Source organism: Cryptomeria japonica, chromosome 4 (assembly GCF_030272615.1).
Source record: "Cryptomeria japonica chromosome 4, Sugi_1.0, whole genome shotgun sequence".
Lineage (NCBI taxonomy): Eukaryota > Viridiplantae > Streptophyta > Pinopsida > Cupressales > Cupressaceae > Cryptomeria > Cryptomeria japonica.
This window is the reverse complement of record NC_081408.1, coordinates 524,928,712-524,949,822: the sequence shown is the minus strand read 5'-3', so window position 1 is coordinate 524,949,822 and position 21,111 is coordinate 524,928,712. Positions and strand designations below refer to the sequence as shown.

The following is a 21,111-nucleotide window of genomic DNA, read 5'->3' as shown; positions in this document are numbered from 1 at the left end:
ACCTATGCAAGGCGTATCCATGTGTGTATAGCGAATCATGCTCATGATGGGCTCAGTGATACTTAGGAGATATGTAACAAGATCCCACCATTTCTCGTTCAATATTCTCTCCCTAATTTTTTCTACCCTCTCAGTGCTACTCTACTTCCATATAGTCCAATTGGTGCTGATCACCATATTGCATAGTGCCACTCTAACTTTCACAAGCCGTCTTGAGACGATTGTGTTTGATGCAAAACGGGTCTTAGCAACCTATAACACAAATTAATGCTAAATGATTAAAAAATAAAGCCAAACTTTAAAGAAGAATACACAATATAGCTTACACAATGATATTATGAACATTGAAAATTAAAAAATTAAAAAAATCAGAAAATGTAAAATTAAATTACTATTTCACTTACCTTCAATAGCTCCAAATTCGAATAGGTTCTAAAAATCCCTTGAGACATGTGGTGGTTTGTGATGAACATCTGGATGTCCTCAGCCTCTGCATACACATCTCTAATCCATGTTATTTTTTGCCCAATCCTTTGTAGCATAAGATTGAGTGAATGTACTGCACAAGGTGTCCAAAAGATGCGATCATAGTGTTGCTCAACCAACAAACCAGCAGCTCTACAATTTTTTGCATTGTCTGTTATGACTTGGACAACATTGCGGGGTCCCACTGACTCAATGGCGGAGATGAGAATTTCTGCAATAAATTGGCCATCTTTTATTTGGCCCTCACAATCCACAACTTTCAAAAACATTGCCCCTTTAGGGGACACTGCTATGACACTGATCAAGGGACGGTTTTTAGCATCTTTCCACCCATCTGAAACAATTGTTACACCTGTCTCAACCCATGAATCCCTTATGGGTTTCAATGCATCTTCAACCCTCTTCACCTCTTTCTCCTATAATGTTCCACGTACCTCTCATAACCGGGGCCCTTATACCCTCTTGGAGCCTCATTAACTCTTTTTATCATTTGCTTCCAAGTTGGGGAGCGAACAACATTGAAAGACAACCCATTCGCATAAATGCACCTTACTATATCTTCGTCAACATTGTCTCTACTCTCATTTTGGAATGCGGTTTCTAAAGGCCCCTTTGTTCTTTTACGTGTCAAGGGTGGTTCACTTTGAGGTTCATTTGTGGCAAAGAAGGGATGGTCTTCTACTACAATACTGGGATTAGAAGGGCCTTGCATTCCCTTTGTTTTCTTTGATGCGGTTTGGTTCAATCTACGGGCTTCTCTCTCTTCTGCCGGCTCATGCTCCCTAATATATTTCATCGTTGTCTCATCTGGTATAGGTTTACAATCTTGTCCAGGGCATTTTTTGATGCCTCTTCCTTTTATTCCACACAAATGGCCTACCACCCGATAATATGAACTATTACGTTCAATACCACATCCTTGGCATCTCCAACAGAATCCCCCACCTCCTGGAAGTTGTTTTATAATGTCAACATATTTCCATAAGGGAGAATTTGGATCATTTCTTTGTTTTGCAATTATTTGTTCATTGCCAATGGAGGAAGATGTAGATGCCATTCTAGTTCCTATGGCAAGAAATAATATAAACATATTCAAAAACAAAAACTAAATAATGAAAAAAATTCAAGTTTCATGTTTGACAATTTGTGAAACAAAAATAGTTGGAAAAAAATGTTAAAAAACCTACCTCTTGCAGCCAATGGAAGCTTGAAAATGTATGGAAATGATGCTGCAACACTTGTTGAAGCTTCAAAAATCAGTCTTCAACTCCTCTTTGATCTTGGAAGCCAAATTTTGTGCACCCTTTCTTCAACCTGCTCTCATAAAACTTTTGTTTCTAACACAAATGAGGTGAAATGAGTGAATATAATATTTTAGAAGTCACTTTTAGGGTATAAGTTTCATTTTTTAGAAGGCGGAATTCAAAAAAAAATTAAACTTTGCATGTTTTTTGCCTTTTTCAGCCGCCTAGCCGCCCGGGTTTGACCTGGGTCTGCCCAGGTTCGACTGGGTTCGACCAGGGACGAACCACCTCTGGGTTTTTCGAACCCTGGTCGAACCCGGTTCGAACCGGACCCAAATCACGGACCCGTTCGAACCAGGACCCGTACCAGGGGGTCCAAGGGTGAACTTGGTAACCTAGATAATAATTAATAAATAATAATAATAAAATCAAAATACGAAAGAATAAAATATAAAAATTAAATTAAAATGTAAACAGGGTTCGACCAGGGTTTTTCGAACCTTGGTCGAACCTGGTTCGAACAGGACCTGTACCAGGGGGTCCAAGGGCGAACCTGGTAACCTAGATAATAAATAATAATAATAAAATCAAAATACGAAAGAATAAAATATAAAAATTAAATTAAAATGTAAACTAATATAATTAAATATAATTAAAATTAAATTAAGTTAATGAATGGTCAAAAGACATGAAAAGTTGTGACTCCCTCAAACATGAGATATAAAAGGGAGAAGAGAACCTCATTTGAGGGTGAATGCTTAAGGGAATCAGAAGTGCAGATCTGATTTAAATAAGAACTGTAGATCTGATAAGACTACAATGAGGAGGCATGACCCTTTAAATGGATGTCTCTTTTCCAAGAGATGTGTCTCCTCAATAAAATAGGATAGTATAAAAGGATGTGGAGTAAAGGGAGGAAAGAAACACAAGCAGAATCACACCAAAGAAGATAGTCAGCAGATCGAAGAGGAAATAATTCTGCTAAAGGAAATAAAGGAATTTTAGATCAAACCTCTAGCCATCCAACAGCAAATACATCAAAGAAATTAATCTTCAGATCAGGCTTAAAACAGTAGTCTGATATTTTTTTCAGATCTGCCCTTCTCAGCACTTTATACTCTCACAACCGCTGGTGGTATATATATACATGTTGTTTATGCATATAAGACATTCGGCAGATCGAAGAAGACATAATTCTGATAAAGGAAATAAAGGAATTTTAGATCAAACCTCTAGTCATCCAACAGCAAATACATCAAAGAAATTAATCTTCAGATAAGGCTTAAAACAGCAGTCTGATATTATTTTCAGATCTACCCTTCTCAGCACTCTATACTCTCACAACTGCTGGTGTTATATATATACATGTTGCTTATGCATAAAAGATAATGCTTAGGTGTATGATTATATGATAGAATATAAGATATGCCTGATTGTCTGAAATCCATCTTGTAGGAAGGGCCTGGGGTGTAAGCAAAAGGATTATGCAAGGCTAAGTAAGTAGGCAGTTCTAGAGTTGACCATAGTGGCTCCTAGTACCAGAGGGCACTTACGTGGAGAGCCAAGTAACCCACTTACGACCCCCATCCATATCCAAAAGGTGGCAAGTGTCTTTAGGGGAATGAGACATTGATGGGGAAAGAAGGTACAAGCCACCAAGCAATAGGACTGTGGTAGACATCCACTCTTGGGCTTGGTGTAGAAATGGCTTCGAGCGGACCTATCATGTCTCTTTCTTCAAAAGCTAATATGCATGTATAATAATATTTTGGTTAGTTGAATGCAATGTAATCTTATCCAACCCTAGTAACTGAATATACATATATTGTATATGTTTCTTATGTTATGACTGCAGGATTCAAATTCAGAATCACATTATTTAAAGAGATATTTTACTTGGTAAGATGTAACTCCAACCCTAATTTGCTACAATTGTGATTCTAGGGCAAACTCTAGGACAGGTTAGGAAGGGGACATTATAGACATCCATCAAAGCATAACTTGAAGAGGGTATTTCCCAGATGTTGCAGCTGCCCAGACTAGGCATGTGAACCGTTTGACAAAATACCTCCCTGAAATGTGCACCTACAGCAGTGGCATTCGAACGTATGACAATATGTGTCAAAGAATTGTTGTAATACAGAGTGCAATATTTGATGGATGTGCACAAAATGGATTTCTTTAGAAAGTTTTAGAGATATGAAGTAAATGTATTGATGTGTGTAATGCCAAATTCCATATTTTTGGCTGCACATCTCCGAAAAGGTCCATGAACAGCCATGGAAAGACAGGATAAGCACAAAATAGATTTGTTGAGATGCACTCAGTAACTTTTAAGTGATTGCAATGGACCATGTAGGTGCAGTAATTTTCAGCACAACATTTTTTTACACACTAGTTGGCAGTTTAATCCAGAAGCTTGGATGTTGAAGTGGCTGGTGCTTTGTAGACATTTAAGAAAAATGTGAATGTACAGAGCTGTTTAACCAAATGTGTCATGCAATGTGCAGCTACAGCAAGGGAATGTGAACTGTTTGACAGAATACCTGAACAGAGTGGAGCTCATGGGAATTTAGGATTGCAGGCTGTATGCAGAATGCTCATGGTGACAATGAAGTTTTGGATTGACAAATTACAAAGAATCATTGTGTGTGAATGCTACAGAAAATATCAACAGCAAATATTTTTCTCATAGAAGCGCACACCGTTTATCTGAATGTCAAATTTTAGTGAGGAACTTATATTTTATTATAAAGTTCACGTTTCTAATGTTTGTAATAAAATATTTTAACGGGTCAAATGTTTGGTCCTGGGAATTGAATGAATTTATTTATTTTATAAATAATAAACCTATTTAAACCCAAAAAGGAGAGGTGGGGCTGTTGAAAAGTAAAAAGATGATTTTTTTTTTATGTATATTTCCACAACTGAAAATAGAAGGGGTATTTTTGGCCCTTTTTTATAGGAGCAATGTATAGGGATTGTTGTAAATTTTTTATGCCCAGATTTCTGGGAGAATATTTTTGAACTTTGTCACTTCGTTTTCTGTGCATCTCAGGTTACTCTTATGTCTAATTTGTAATCTATTCTTCATTTTTACTTGTAAGTTGTGGCTGCAAACTATCGATCTTCCTTTCTTTTGTTAATGACATATGTAGAAATTGAACTTGTTATTTATTTGATTCTGTATACTCTTTCCATTTCTTTTGTTAATGCCATATGTAGAAATTGAACCTGGTATCCATTTGATTTTGTATACCCTTTCCATTTGCTTTGAGCAATCCCAAATAGTTTTTTGTATTTATTCTATTCAGGGTTTCTTTGATTTTTCCTTTTTATTCCCTTTCCCTTTCTTCCCATTCTTTTATTTTGATTTGTAACATGGGAATTCTTAGCCTAGCTTGAGCCAGGTGAGGCCACAAATGGGGGACCTCATCCTTGGTATGAACACACAACATTAATGCATATAGTCCAATCTTGCAAGTGTGTAGCCCACAAGGAGCCGACAGTTTGCGAGCATATTGACCCAATAAGGGTTTGGAGCACTAAGTCACTTGGCATGAATTCCAACAACATCAATCTCAAGGTTCAAATCCATGAGTGCAATGGATCAATAAGAGCACAAGGCTTGCAATCACAATGTCCAATAGATGTTTAAACCTTGGTGGCCACGATTCAACCATCAAAGTATTTTATGAACAGCTAAAATTTGGGGGTAAATTCTTTTGATCGGAGCTATGAACCAAACTTATCAATAGTTGATGTGGTAGAGGGAAACCATGTGAAGTTGAGCTTGGGCTAATGGCTCTATAGGTAGAAAACCTCACCTTAATGCCATAGGGTCTCCCATAAGTTTTTTTGGGGTAAATGCTTTTGATCAAAGCTATGAACTAGATTTCTTAATTGTTGACGTGGTAGAGGGCAACCCTAGAAGGTTGAAACTCTGGCCAATGGCTCTACATGCAAAAAGCCACACCTTCACGCCTCAAGGTCTCCCCTGGATTTTGGGATGAATGCTTTTGATTAGAGCTATGAATTGGGCTTCTGAATTGTTGACGAAGTAGAGGGCATTCTTGCGAGGTTCAAACCTGGGCTTATGGTTTTATAGGTAGAAAGCCCCACCTTCACACCACATGGTCTCCCCAAAATTTGGGGGTAAATGCTTTTGACCTGAGCAATGACTTGGACTTCTCAATTGTTGACTTTGTAGAGGGCAACCCCATTAGGTCAAACTTGGGCTGATGGTTCTACAGGCAGAAAGCCTCACTTTCATTGCATAGGGTCTTCCAAAATTTTTGGGGTCCGGTAAACACTTTTGATCAGAGCTATGAACCGGATTTCTCAATTGTTGATGCGGTACAGGGAAACCTCATGAGGCTCAAACTTGGGCTGATGGCTCTACACACAGAAATCCCTACCTTCACACCATAGGTTCTTGCCTCCTTTATACTCTATTTTTTGCTTTTTTGGTTAAAATTACCTAAACCCCCCAAAAAGCCCATATCAAATGAGTGAGCTGCCTCTATTATACATAAAGGAAAACCTGTTACAAACACACTCTGCTGTCCATCGGGTGAGTCAGGACACACTGCTGTCCATCAGGTGAGTCAGCAAGTTTACCTGGTAACACACCCAAGTCACCGAATTGGAATTAGTGTAGGCATGGGTATGTTGTGTCAGCATGGCAAATTTGATAAACAAAACCAGCCTAAAAACAGGAATTAAGTTAATTTTTTGAAAAGCTCCTCAATTACTATAATTATAATATATAAATTCCGTACATAACAAATAATTATTGATATATATACACTGTTTGTCATATATATATATATATATATGTATGTATGTATATATATAATGTGATAAACAAAACCAGCCTAAAAACAGGAATTAAGTTGATTTCTTGAAAAGCTCCTCGATTACTATAATTATAATATATAAATTTTGTACATAACAAATTATTATTGATATATATATACACTATTTGTCATATAATAAATATTAAAAATTGTTTTCTGTATAATAACTATTAATAATATAATATAAAGTATACTGATCATTTATATTAATATCCTTTGTGAGGCAAATCATGAGCATATTTGAATAGCTGGGTCATTGGTCTTTGCTACTGGTGGTGAATTTTAGGTAATCAGATGTTAATCTAGTTACCTAAGTTATAAACCGATTGAGAATAAGCAGAAATAACAATAAGAACACACAACACAAGACACAAGTACCCTGGGAAAACCTCCCTCTTGGAGGAAAAACCCAGCATGAAAGATTCAGATCAGATTCTTAATTATGAGCAGATTACATGAATCAAATTACTTATCTGATTTGGTTGCCAATCTAAGGCAGACTGAACCTAGCATATGCAGCTGTAGTGTGTCTTCAGAGAGAGCAGAATATTGACATCAATTGAAGAGCGCATCACCTTGCCCAGCAAGTTGTCCAATGGGTTCGCTCTCTAAGATGCCTGATTCGCTGACTGTTCTTGCATAAGACTGATTGCACTTGATAAAAAGGATTATTGTTGAGTAGAATGAATCTTGTTTATATACAAGATTCATGTTTGAGTCTTCTAAGTTGGCCTTACTAATTTCCTTTATTTTACATATTTCGATTTGCACTTTGGCGCCCAATTTGGGGCCTACATACCTTGCAACTTGTGACACGTTTCCTGTTTGGGGCCCAGCCCTATGGATTGCAAAACCACACGTTACATTTAGGTGTGTGTTTCACACATTTCATGTGGAGGAATACATAATATGTTGTGTGTGAACATTAATGGGTCCACACGTTAGGAAATGGTCCTTCACATGATACAATGTATGGTTATTGGGCCCAGCCCATTACAAATGAACAATACATAACTAATTCACACGCCACATAGTAAGAATAGGTCCAGCCCTATTACTTAAGTTGAATTCTAATGTTGCCTTCGGCAATCAGAATTCAACTTTTATTTTTCTACCTAGTTACAAAAACCAACAGTTGGATGCTCTATCAACATGTGGAATTCTCCTCTCCTTCTCTGTTCGCTGTTTTGGATGGTCAAGACAAAAAAGTTCAAAGTACTCCAGTGTAGTAGTGCTTTCGTGGTCCTAAAACTGACAATAAGGAATGAAATACAGCTCCTAAAACCCACATAAGGAATGAAACGTGGTGCTTCAAGAACTTTAAAAAAGAATGAAATAACGTCGTTTAGGGTTTTTGGAAGTCGAAGAGTAAAAAAAATATGTTGAAATTATGCCTTTATTTGGAGTTGCTGTAGAAATGAACTGCAATTGCCATGCAAGTTTCATAATCTTGCTTGAGTTTGCTAGCTTCAAACTGAAAAATAAATTGAATGAATGATTCAATAATCAGATAATCTATTCAACAATATACAAGCGTATATATATAGATTACAAGACGACGTTCTAAACTAAGAGCAAGTCGTTTAAAGTGAACTGCCAAAAAGCTAAACGCTAAATAAAGCTTAAAAGCTAATTAACTAAAAAGAAAAAGCTAAATGCTAAATAAAGCTTAAAAGCTAATTAACTAAAAAGCTAAATGACCATTAAACAAGGAACTAAATATAGGTGACTAAAATATAATTAAATATTCTAACACCCTCCCTTAATGGTCATTCTATCTACTAACTACCCTATAGAAGACATTGCAGGTCTTTTGATCACAAATGAAAAGAACACTCTGCTGCAGTGGAGACCCTCCCTGGATCTGAAAAGTGTTAATGACCAAGAATACCAGAATCCATCCAACCTTTTGATCACAAATGAAAAGAACACTCTGCTGCAGTGGAGACCCTCCCTGGATCTGAAAAGTGTTAATGACCAAGAATACCAGAATCCATCCAACCTAACATTGGGTAACCAAACTGAAAACTCAAACCATGATTTTGAGGAAAATTGGCAAACCCTTTTGCAGAAGAGTATCAACTCCAAAACTGACTGCAAGATACCACAGTTGTAGATGTTTGCCCTGGCAGGTGCGACCCAAACTAAATGCAACAAAGCACGATTTTGAGGAAAAAACTGTCAAACCCTGAAATAGGAACCCTCGAAAAGAGAATTTACAATTTTGAGGAGAAAATCGAAAAACCAAGAAATCTGAGGTTACAAATCATCGTTTTTGTGGAAAAAAAGGGTAAAACCCAGATAATTAAAATCTTACGCGAATATCACGGATTACAGATGAGATAATTTTTAAGGGAAAATTATAAACCCTGTGAACAATTTTTGAGGAAAAAATCGTGAAAACTCTCCCATGATTTTTTGTGGAAAAAATCAGAAAACCGACAAACAATTTATCAAGAAAAAATTGTGAAAACCCTTGAAACGATTTTTGTGCAAAAAATCGAACAAAAGCTTGAAACTTTGCATGGCAAGACCCAAAACACCACGTGGTAAGACACCAAACATCACGCGGCAAAACATCAAACATTATGCAGGAAAACACCAGACAACATCACGTGGTAAAATACCAGACATCACGTGGTAAAACAACAAACCTCACGCGGCAAAATAGCAAACATCACGTGGTAAAACAACACTCCCTGATTTTTGAGGAAAAATCAAGCAAAACCCTCCCATGATTTTTTTTGTGGAGAAAAATCAGAAAACCCACGCAAGCTTTGCAGATGACTGATAATAATTTTTAAGGAAAAAATTCTAAACCCTGCAAACAATTTTTGAGGAAAAAAAATGTGAAAACCCTGGGACTTGTAGGACGAGGTCTGGCCTAAATCAATTTGATCAAGGCAACAATATTCAGATATCGTGAACATGCAGTGTTTCCAGGTGTTGTGGCAGTTGTTGAACTTTTGACTGTGTCCAACATGATGTTGGTCAAAGATGCCATCACAAAAATGGAAGTTGAACGAAGTCAATTTGATTCAAAAATTAGAATAGAAGCAGCTGCACAAAAAATCTGAAACCCTGGAGGAGTATTCTGACACAAATTCCAAGGCGCGAATTTCGAGGTTTGGAAGAAACCCAAAAATTAAAAAAATTATGCAAACTTTAAACAGCATAAATGGTGCCCAAAAAAAAACAGCAAAAATCCCAACGTCCACAGAAATAGCAGAAATTGTGAATTGTTTTTAAATTCCAAGGCAAATTTGCTAGCACAAAATTTGAGGTGCGGAAAACGAGGCACCCAAAAAAATATGAGACCAACCCAGAAAAGCTCTCGGAATATAGATTCGACAATTCAAAAATTGAGGCATGGAAAACGATGCACCCCAAAAAATCTAATGACGACCTAGTTGAGGTCTCGAAAACCCACCAAGAATCTGCAAGTAAAATAAAATTTTGACTTGAACTGAAGGGTCAAAACCCTAGTCGAAAATTGCAGAAACCTTAGAAAAATTTTCAATCTGCAAAAAAAAAAACTCCAGGTTGCAGACCTGAAAATGTCCAGAACTCTAAAGAAAACATGAATGGCTGCCCAACATGGAAATTCGCCCACAAACCAGAAACCCTCAAAAAGCATTCAAAAAAGCAAAATCGAAAAAAATCTGGAAAATATTCCAGAAAGGAGGTCATGAATTTTTATTAAAAAAAAGTTGCCAAACTTTAAAGAATCCCATCGACCCGCTCTGATACCATGAAAAATAAATTGAATGAATGATTCAATAATCGGATAATCTATTTAACAATATACAAGCGTATATATAGAGATTACAAGACGATGTTCTAAATTAAGAACAAGTTGTTTAAGGTGAACTACCAAAAAGCTAAATGCTAAATAAAGCTAATTAACTAAAAAGAAAAAGCTAAATGCTAAATAAAGCTTAAAAGCTAATTAACTAAAAAGCTAAATGACCATTAAACAAGGAACTAAATATAGGTGACTAAAATATAATTAAATATTCTAACACAAACACTAGAAGATATCAGCAAGAAAAATTGTTATCCTGTCTGAACCCACAATGCAAGTAAATCCAGATTTTGATTCTGATGTGTTTTGTACCTGGACTCGGCCTAATTTTCTGCTGATTTGGTTACATAGTCTGACACGTGCTTTCCATGGTCAATCTGGCCTCTTTTACCAAGACCAAACCCTCAAAACTTTCATTCCTGATCATAAGTATCAATTACTTGTACATTTGTTTACAACCCTTAAGAGCTTATACTAATTACATGGACCTTTATTAACAAACTTCTTTTTGGTGCATATTAGCATGGGCTGTATGATAATTATTTGAGATATTCAGATAGATCTCTGGTAGCTAGGTTGTAAGTTGTGTGCAGTATACATGTAAAGGTTACTAATTGTTGTGTAAATTTGACTTGCCTTGTAGAGTTGGTTGACTGTTTTCGTTTCCATTGATTTTTCTTTTTCCTTTTGCATACAGAAGTTGAATTATATTTGCATGAAAATGACGTGCATCACAATATTGACTAATATAATTACAATCACTGCAAAATCCTGAATGATGTAATCTGACAAGCCAGTGTGACTTTGGAGAGACCAAAGCTTCAATGAGAAAAAAACAAGCTTGAATACGTTTACATAAGTTATTTGTAGAGGAGCATCCGTTACTTTATAATCAGGGCAACATAAATAACACTTTTGTGGGAATTATAAAACAAGATTGTCACATAACAAAACAACATTACTCGCTGAAAATTCTGGAACATTAGGTGATCTGACAGCCAATGTGACTTTGGAAAGCACCATTGAGAAAAACTTCAGCCTTGAACCATGTGAACAGTTGCAAAGATTTATTTGTAGAGAATCATTGGTTACTTTATAATTGAGAGTGACAGAAATTACACCTTGTGGGAAATTCAATTATAATACAAGATTGTCACATAGAAGGTTTGAAAAGGTTAGGAGAAAAGCCTGTTGTACCTAGTCTCATTCCAGATACTATAACCTACAGTCAATAACCCATTAACATATTTACAATCTTTCTACAACACTTTGCAATGAGGAACCGTAACTTTGTTTAGATAATTCAGGAAATTCATGAAGCTGAGATTCTTAGACATTGACCATGCACAATTGAGAAAATATCTTCGCTTTCTGATAATGGAGGAAAAACTTCAGGTTCTTACACAGACAAGGTAATCAAAATCTGCCAGAATGAAATCAGGTTGCGACTTTGTAAGAGCATATCAATGTAATACCAGAGTGGAGGGCTTTGATCGTCATGGATCCAGATAATCGGTACAAGTCATTGAAAGAGGGGCAACTCCAAACTATGGTAACAACTCGGCAATACTAGAAAGAGCTTAATGTAAAATGAATAATGCCGGTTAACCTCTACTAGAACTAAATGCAACAAAAAGGTTTGCAAAACAACAAGAAACAATTTTTGCAGTGGTGTACTGGATAAAATAAGGGTATTAGTTAAAAAGGGGCCATGGTCCCAAGAATAACTGGGGACTGGTAAATTCCAAAAACGAGGGTAAACTTAAAATAAGGGTAAAATATGGAAGCCTTTGAACTTCAGTATTTTGAATAGATTTATAAAGTGATCTTTTATTATCCTTTGGTAGAGTTTGAGACTATTCTCCCCAGTGAAATTTTCATGATACAAAGTGAGTGCTGCCTAATGCTTGTCTATGTGGCTTCTAGTATAATGTATACGATTAGGCTCATGTACTATCATGCTTCATCCTGATCCATGCGAGCATTGTCTTATGTTGATAGAGTGCCTCAAAATTGGACACCTTTCCTTCTAAATATTCCAATTTGTAAGCTTTGCTCACAAAATCCAATTTGCATAACCAAAGTTACTAATTTGGGTTTGCATATGTTGGTATGACCAAAAATATTGGGGTTGGGTACATTTTGGGTCGTCAATACAAAAACAAATAAAAATCATAAAAATATACATATTTTAGCCTAAAAATAGGAATTAAGTTAAGATAACCACAAAAAATGCATATTGCCATATAATGAACAAAACAACCATATTTGACTGAATTGATGAAAAAGAACAGAAAAAGAGAGCCATATGAAAGAATTAGATTTAATTGAGCAATAGTCATTTAAATATTAAGAGAAACAATATTAACATAACAATATTATGTGGTAGTGTCCGTATCTTTGAGCATAACATATGGAAATAATGTAGGGTTGAATTATTAAAACTGCATTGCCACTTGAATTCCTAAATTATCCTTTGTTCTGGTCATAATTTTGTGCACACGTCATGACGAAATCTACTGATTGCATTTTGATGAGGAATTCTGTAGCTTTGCACTAGACCATTGGCTTTGAGGTTCTTAGTTTTCCTGGACATGTTTGTCTCATTGACAATCATCCTCGCATGAAACTTCTATAGGCCTACATGTCTTAGATTAGTTTTTGTGATATTTCCCATGTCCGTTAACAGTTTTGATGGTGGGATGACTCTTTGAATTTGTATGTTATTTTTTCATTGTAGAGGTCATACGATATGAGAAAATACCTGAAAAAGTTTATTGTAGTTTAACATTTGGTATTCACATTTTACCAGTACATTTTATATTTCAAATAATTAAATTCATAATTCAACACCTTAGGCATTTTTGACTTGGATGATATAATTTAATGAAAAGTTAAATTATATTATCCAAGTAAAAAATGTTACAATTCTTCAAATTCTAGGAGTTAAACCCTTTAAAATGAGTGTTTTGTTGTTTTGTTGCATTTTGGGTTTTGAGTCCGGTTTGCATGTTGTATTTTGGGTTTTGGATTTTGTAATTAAGTTGTAAGCTGCAAATTGTAAGTGGAGTTTGGGTTGCAACTGGACTTTTGACCAATTTGCATAAAAACTACAAATTGCAAATACGATTAAGCTTTTGACTTGCAATTTGCAAAATGCAAATAATTTTGGTAGTTTGGACTGCAATCAAACTTCAAAGCTCAGTTGCATTTTGCATAAAACTTGCAAAATGACACCAAACTTTGGAATACTCATAAGGGTGGTATAGCTATGTTTTCAAAGTTTAACATTTTCCATTGACAAGTTTCTAGGTCTAAGGTTAGCATAGGTCCAAACAATCAAAATTTCAAGAAATTTGTAACAAAAATCCTAAAAGTTAGGGCATAAAGTTTGACAGAGATCAATGCAAGAAAAATCAGTTAGGTTTAAAATTTTGAAGATTTTTTTTTGGAAATCAAAACTTGCAAAAATGACACCAAACTTCAGAATAGTCCTGAGGGCATTGGTTTAATTAAGTAGTGAATCTTCATTGTCTGTCATTGACAAGTTTCTAGCTCTGAGGTTTGCATAGGGCCAAATAATCAATTTTTTTGATGAAAACCTTAAAATTTATGGCATGAAATTCGACAAAGATGAATGCAAGAAAAACCATCTAGGGTTGGAGTTTTGAACAATTTATTTTGGAAATTGGACTTTAATAGCATTTAAAGCATATAATAAAGATTTAAACAAGGATTTTCAAATATAAAAGCAAAGTCCAATCGTAACAAGGGCCGAAGGCCTCAAAATGCCAAAATTTTTTTGAATGCACAAAAAAAACTAGAGGGAAGAAAAGAAAAACTTAGATGGTTGTGCAAAATGTTGCTAAATAGTTGGAAATTTGTGGGGAATTTAAAGTGCTGGAAGAAGTCAAGTAGTTGCGTGGAGCTTGAGTGTTAGAAATATAAAAAGGCAAATGCAATTGAAATACCTCGGGGTTGTAACCCTGCTTAAACACAAGCTTCAGAGTTTTGGGGAATCATGACAACTTTCAAGTTGCAGAGTTGAAAGGGGTTTAAAAAATCAAATGACTTTGCACTTTAGTAAATAAAACAATATTAACTGTGCAAAAATCAAACCTACCAGCTTAAAGGTTTTGGAGGTAGTTTGCAATAAACCAATCCTGAGTTTCAGGGAATCATGACAACTTGCAAATCACAGAGTTAAAAGTGGTTTGGGAACAAGTAGAAAATTTCTATTCAAGTAAATAAAACTATATTAACTCTGTACAAGTCAAAATAAAATGGCCTCTTAAACACCTTAGATATTTTTGTCTTGGATAATATAATTTAACGAAATGGTATATATGTCAAAATAAAGTGTGAAGGCAAATATTGCCCTAGCCTTGTGAAAAATGCAAATCTCATCCCTAAAATTTAAATTTTTTACATGAATGAACATGAACTGTACTTGAATCTGGCCCTTTAAACCAACTTGTATCTATTGAACATCTTAAGTGTGATGCAATTATTGCTTCTTAGCCTATCAAGAACGCATCCTATACTGTTGTAATTGCATGGATGTACCTGCCAGAATCTGGAGCCGAAAATATTAATAATTTCTGCCCCCACAGCCAAACAGACCAGAAATCTTGACTGGGAATGAACTGGATCCGGATCTGGCCCTTTTTGTGGGTGAACCAGTGACATAGGTTTTAACCATTATAAGATTATAACTTGTATCTATTGAACATCACGAGTGGGCACAATTATTGCTTCTTAACCTTTCAAGAATACCACCTACAGTGTTGCAATCGCTGTTTGTACAAGGAGTGTTCATCTCAGGTCATGCCTGGCAGTCTTGGATAGAATTCTGTAAACTTATTTTTTCATTTTTAAGTCCGTTCGAGTGGAATTTAGCTATGCAAATGTTGGACCCTGCTTATGTTATGGTTCAGCCTGGATTACTTAGTTCATAATCTGAGCTTTCCAACATGTATATGAACCTTGAATTTCAAGTATGGGGTGTCTGAGAAGTAGGATACCAAGATTAAATAATAATGACAAATATTTTTAGTTTTCTTATGAGTTAATTGTTGATGTATGGCTAGGTCGGAACCTTCTAGGGGCCGTCCTAGCATGTTTGATGGCCAAGTGGCCTGTCGGCCTTAGCCATAATGATGATATAATTTAATATGTAATCATGGGTGGCATCATGTAACTTGTAAAGCAATTAGGTCTGGCCCTAAATAGGCAAACCCCTTGTGCAATAATGTAACTTGTCAACATGTATTGGTCTGGCCCTAATTGGGCATCATATGTAACTTGTAATTAGGGCCGACCTGTATGTAACTTGTAATTAAAGGTCTGATCCTATTCTTGGCGCCAAAACTACAAGGCCAACTATGATCTATTGGAGGCATTAATTCATATATATACAAGATGATTTGTGATCATTCTACAATCAAAACAAAACAACCAGCGAATTATCTATCTCTGCAATCAGTGATTTACTTCTGCATGTCAGTCATTCTAGACCTGGGAACTATCTCCTTATTGGCGAATTATCTAGGGCTGGCAGACTGATGAAAGTGCAGCGAATTCATCAGACAAGGACAACGAACTTGTATTCAGATTGGCGAACTTCATTTAGATCAGCGATCATCTTCATTCTGGGCTGCCGAATTAATTCACAGTGACAGCGATTTGCCCTTGAAGGATAATTGATCAGATTACTGTATGACAGATAAGTTTGCCTTAGTTTTGGTTATGCCCTAGCAAGGGAATATTGTAAGTCTGCTACTGTGTTTTGATCTAATACAATCTGAGATATTTTTTGCTGGGTTTTTCACCTCCAAGAGGGAGGTTTTCCCAGCGTACTGCTGTGTTATGTGTGTTGCATTTGTTATTTTCTGTTTACTGTTATCAGTCTGATCCTAAAATTAACATGGTATCAGAGCTAAGGTTGATTCAGTTGTAATCAGCCTTTGTGATAGCAGTGCTCCTACTTCACAATTTCACTCCATTTCCAGCATTGAAGATGGTGACCTTATTGCACTTGAAGAGAATGACTTGATGGAGCTTTGAACTTCACCTCGTGGAAGGGTAGAGTCCTTATTGCACTTGAAGAGAATGATCTACTTCAGTTTGTAGAAGGAAAAGATCAACTTGAGCCTGAAGATCAAGAGGATAAACTTCAATTCAAGAAGAATGCAGTCAAAGCCAAGGAGATCCCGATTGACTCCGTAAAGGATCATCTTGTTCCTATCATCTCCAAGATGTCTTTAGCCAGAGATATGTTCAAAACATTGGAAGGGATGTATGAGATCAGATCAACACCACAAGTAGAGCACTTGCATTGAGGCAACAACTTCACCAAGTCAAGATGGCAAAGGGAGAATCATTCATATCCTTCTTCATGAAGATTGCAGAATTGAGAGATCAGCTTAGCGCCATTGGAGATGAAGTTGTGGACAAGGATCTTTCATGCTAGTGTTTAATGGCCTTCCTCACTCTTGGGAGCCATTCATCCAAAGGCATAAGTGGGAGATCCAAATTTCCCAAATTTGATTGCCTTCGTGCTGATTGTATTCAAGAAGAGTCAAGGTTGATATCAAGAGGAATTGAGCATAATCATTATGATGTGGAAAATCAAGTCCTTGCTACACGCTTCTATGGAAAGAGGCAAAAGAAGAAAGAGGGATAGAGACAGAGGTCCAGATCGTGTTCCGAAAAAGGACCTATCTCACATTCAATTTTTTAGGTGTGACAAGTATGGCAACATTGCCTGAGAGTGTAAATCTAGGTCTACTCCTCTAGCTTCTTTTGTGGAAGTTGACATAGGCACACCTCAGGAGGAGCCAAGGTCAAATGTCAACTCAGAAGGGTTCTTGTTCTAAAAGTAGGAAATGCCATTTTTTAGTTTCAGAGGAAGCTTGACATTTCAGCTTCACAGGGAGCCACATCATCATTTGGTTAATACATTTTTCTCTGTGATGGAGAAATTTGAGGTGAAAGCCCTTGTTAATGAGTTCTTCTCTGTGAGGGAGAAGTTCGGGGTGCAATCCCTTGTTAATGCATTCTTCTTTGTGAGAGAAGTTTGAGGTGAAAGCCCTTGTTTCGCCCTCTGCGAGTAGGCGTGGTGGAACCACCCTCTGCAAGTAGGCATGGTGGTAATGCACTCTTCTCTGGGAGAAGTTTGAGGTGAAAGCCCTCTTCCATCCTCTGCGAGTAGGCATGGTGGATGTCATGGAAGAAATTTCATGATGTAGCACTTTTGTTTATCTACCCTCTGCGAGTAGGCATGGTGGATGTCATGGAAGAAATTTCATGATGTAGCACTTTTGTTTATCTACCCTCTGCGAGTAAGTATGGTGGATCCACCCTTTGCGAGTAGGCATGGTGGATGTCATGGAAGAAATTCCATGACTTAGCACTTGTGTTTGTTCACCCTCTTGGAGTAGCTATGGTGAACGTTATGTTGAGATGATGACATCACTTTTTTGTGAAGGGCACTTGTGTTCATTTCCATTCATGGGAGTAGCCATGATGGACCCACCCTCTGGGAGTAGCCATGGTGGTTGTGTTCATTTGCATTTTTCATGGGAGTAGCCATAATGGTTGTCACTATGTGACTCGGTTATTGAGAAGGACTCCTCTCTAGCTAAGAGGGAGTGTTAATGTATAGCTAGGTCGGAGCCTTCTAGGGGCCGACCTAGCACATTTGATGGCTAAGTGGCCTATTGGCCTTAGCCATAATGATGATATAATTTAATATGTAATCATGGGCGGCAGCATGTAACTTGTGTAACTTGTAAAGCAATTAGGTCTGGCCCTAAATGGGCGAACCCCTTGTGCAATAATGTAACTTGTCAACATGTATTGGTCTGGCCCTAATTGGGCATCATATGTAACTTGTAATTAGGGCTGATCTTTATGTAACTTGTAATTAAAGATCTGATCCTATTCTTGGCACCAAAACTACAAGGCCGACTATGATCTATTGGAGGCATTAATTCATATATATACAAGATGATTTGTGATCATTCTACAATCAAAACAAAACAACCAGCGAATTATCTATCTGTGCAATCAGCGATTTACTTCTGCATGTCAATCATCCTAGACCTGGGAACTATCTCCTTATTGGCGAATTATCTAGGGCTGGCAGACTGATCAAAGTGCAGCAAATTCATCAGACAAGGACAGTGAACTTGTATTCAGATTGGCGAACTTCATTTAGATCAGCAATCGCCTTCATTCTGGGCTGCCAAATTAATTCACAGTGACAGCGATCTGCCCTTGAAGGATAATTGATCAGATTACTGTATGACAGATAAGTTTGCCCTAGTTTTGGTTATGCCCTAGCAAGGGAATATTGTAAGTTTGCTACTGTGTTTTGATCTAATACAATCTGAAATATTTGTTGTTGGGTTTTTCACCTCCAAGAGGGAGGCTTTCCCAGGGTACTGCTGTGTTATGTGTGTTGCATTTGTTATTTTCTGTTTACTGTTATCAGTCTGATCCGAAAATTAACATTAATCACCAGACTTTTGACTATTCATTTCAACTTTCAAGGACACAAGTCACTACCATGTAGAATGACTTTTTGGCTCCCACCAAGAGCCCAAAGTTACTATTTTTAGTAAGTTTTCTATTTTTTGTATTGTAAAGCTATATTATTGCTGAATTCAGAGCACGTGAGCAGAGTGGAAGGCATATGTGCTTGCTACAGAGTTTGCTCATCTTGTATATGCTCTTGGTTGAAATAAGAATTTATTTTGCTTAGCTATTCCATATTTGTCAGTCTTGTTTAATTTGAGTTTGTTCAAATGTTATTTATCATATAGTGTGTTCCACCCAAATACATGATTTAGATCAAAGGGCCATTTTCCATACGTGATATGGTCTAGATTAAGATGGTTTCTTTTTTATAGTTATGTCTATTTCTTAGTGGTACTTTATTTGACTGTGTATTTGTCAAAGTTTGTAACTATTAGCATTTGTACAAAATATGTACCACATGAGACTTAATAATGGTAAAATTCTTGCATCAGCGGGTGACAAAATCACATTGGTGCTTGTGTATATATGGCTTCTTGTTTGCTGGTATACTGCAAATACATAAGAATATGATATGCATCAATCATCATTCCTTTTGGGGTGAGGTTGTTGGCAATATGGTGTGTTTTCAGTCAATAACCATTGAAATGGAAAAACAAAAGTAGTACCTAAATGTGATTTAATGGTTTTATAAGGGAATCGTCGATAAAGTTGATTAATAAATTTCTGTTGTTTTGTTTGTAGGACTGATGATTTATGAGCATTACGTACCATGATAGATTTTCCATGCCTAATGTTTGCCATGAAACCATGCTGGGACATCAGTATTCTGCTGTTTCGTATGGCTGATGGTTGTTATCACTTATCCATGATGCTTGCCAGAATTACTTGAATATAGGGGGACACAGTTTTATTCTCATTCAATCTCATGGGTAAGATTTGTCAGGCTAAGTATTTCACTTTTAAAGTGAGGCTATGTACTGTTTCCATCCCACTGGCAATTTTTAGGCTGTGGAATTCTTCATAACAAGAACAAGCTTGAGAAATATTCTCATCTGTTTACAAGAGTAGATTTATTTTCATTTTCTTTCCTTATCAGCTCCCTTTTTTGGTCCATTGGATATGATTAGAGGGCCTATATTTGAAGCACCAAATCCAAAGGTTTTTCTTTAGAAGTATGAGGTAACAAGTTTTCATTTATTATTGGGAGATGAAAGAGTCAACAAAATTTGTGCATGCTTGCAAGATTGGTTTAAGTAAATTCAATGTGCTGAAATTTCCATGTTCAATATGTTTATTTTTTTGATTGTCTCCTTTTCAGTTTCCGATAGAATACGTTGACGTTGCATGAACATCATGTACAGTTGACAGATATTCCATGCCTAATGTTTGTCAGGAAATTGTGCTGGCACATCAATATTCTACTGTTTTGTTATTGCTCATGGTTTTTATCCATTATGTTTGACAGAGTTACTTGAATAGTGAGATGTAATTTTTTCTCTTTCAACCTCTTAGGTAAGTTGCCAGTCCAAGTTCTTCAATTTTAAATATTTGAGGTTATGCGTTGTTTCCATTCTTCAAGGATTTTTTTAGTAACCAGAAAAATGATGTGTGCTTTCACCTGTTTACTATATTAGATTTGTTCTCGTGGTCATTTCTAATCAACTTCTGCTTACTCTCCATTAGATATGAAGGCTTATACTTAGCACCAAAATCAAAGGGTTCAATTGGGGGATGACAGCCATCAAAATGTATGTGCATGCTCTGAAGATCAATTTGTGCACCAGAGTATGCTGAAACCTGTGTTTGATATACTTATTATTCAGTTTCCAATACAATTCTTTACCCTTGCACAGAGCAATAGTAGCGTGGCAAATGAAATAGTAAAATAATAGCTTTATATTAAATGAAATAGAAAAATGTACTGGCATTTTGTGGGTCCGTTTGATGAAAGTTTTCATGTATTGAAAAATGATATACTGTTATTTATGTAGTTTAGTTTGTGGTAACCGTAATAGTCTACCAACTGTGATGTGAGTGGTTAAAAACACGATCTCTACAAGTTGGCTATAATTAAAATGGTTTCTCTTATATAAATGTTCATACTCATGGCTCAAACACAACACTCTTTACTGAACTATTAACGTGCCCATTGGGGCTTGAGTCTCTCAGTTAT

The 21,111-nt window shown here is 36.3% G+C and overlaps 1 protein-coding gene across 3 annotated transcripts in view; it reads left to right on the top strand.

The window, feature by feature from the left end:
* LOC131069019 (sister chromatid cohesion protein PDS5 homolog C) overlaps positions 1–20,769 on the top strand; it is a 56,712-nt gene extending 35,943 nt beyond the window's left edge. For 2 of the 3 annotated variants that reach the window (XM_058004303.2, XM_058004305.2), the window contains exon 4: positions 19,680–20,224. The gene's annotated coding sequence lies outside the window, so the exon portion shown is untranslated. Of the gene's footprint in view, positions 1–19,679; positions 20,225–20,621 lie in introns of those variants that run through there. The other variant, XM_058004306.2, reaches the window with a different exon arrangement.
* Positions 20,770–21,111: the final 342 nt, after the last annotated feature.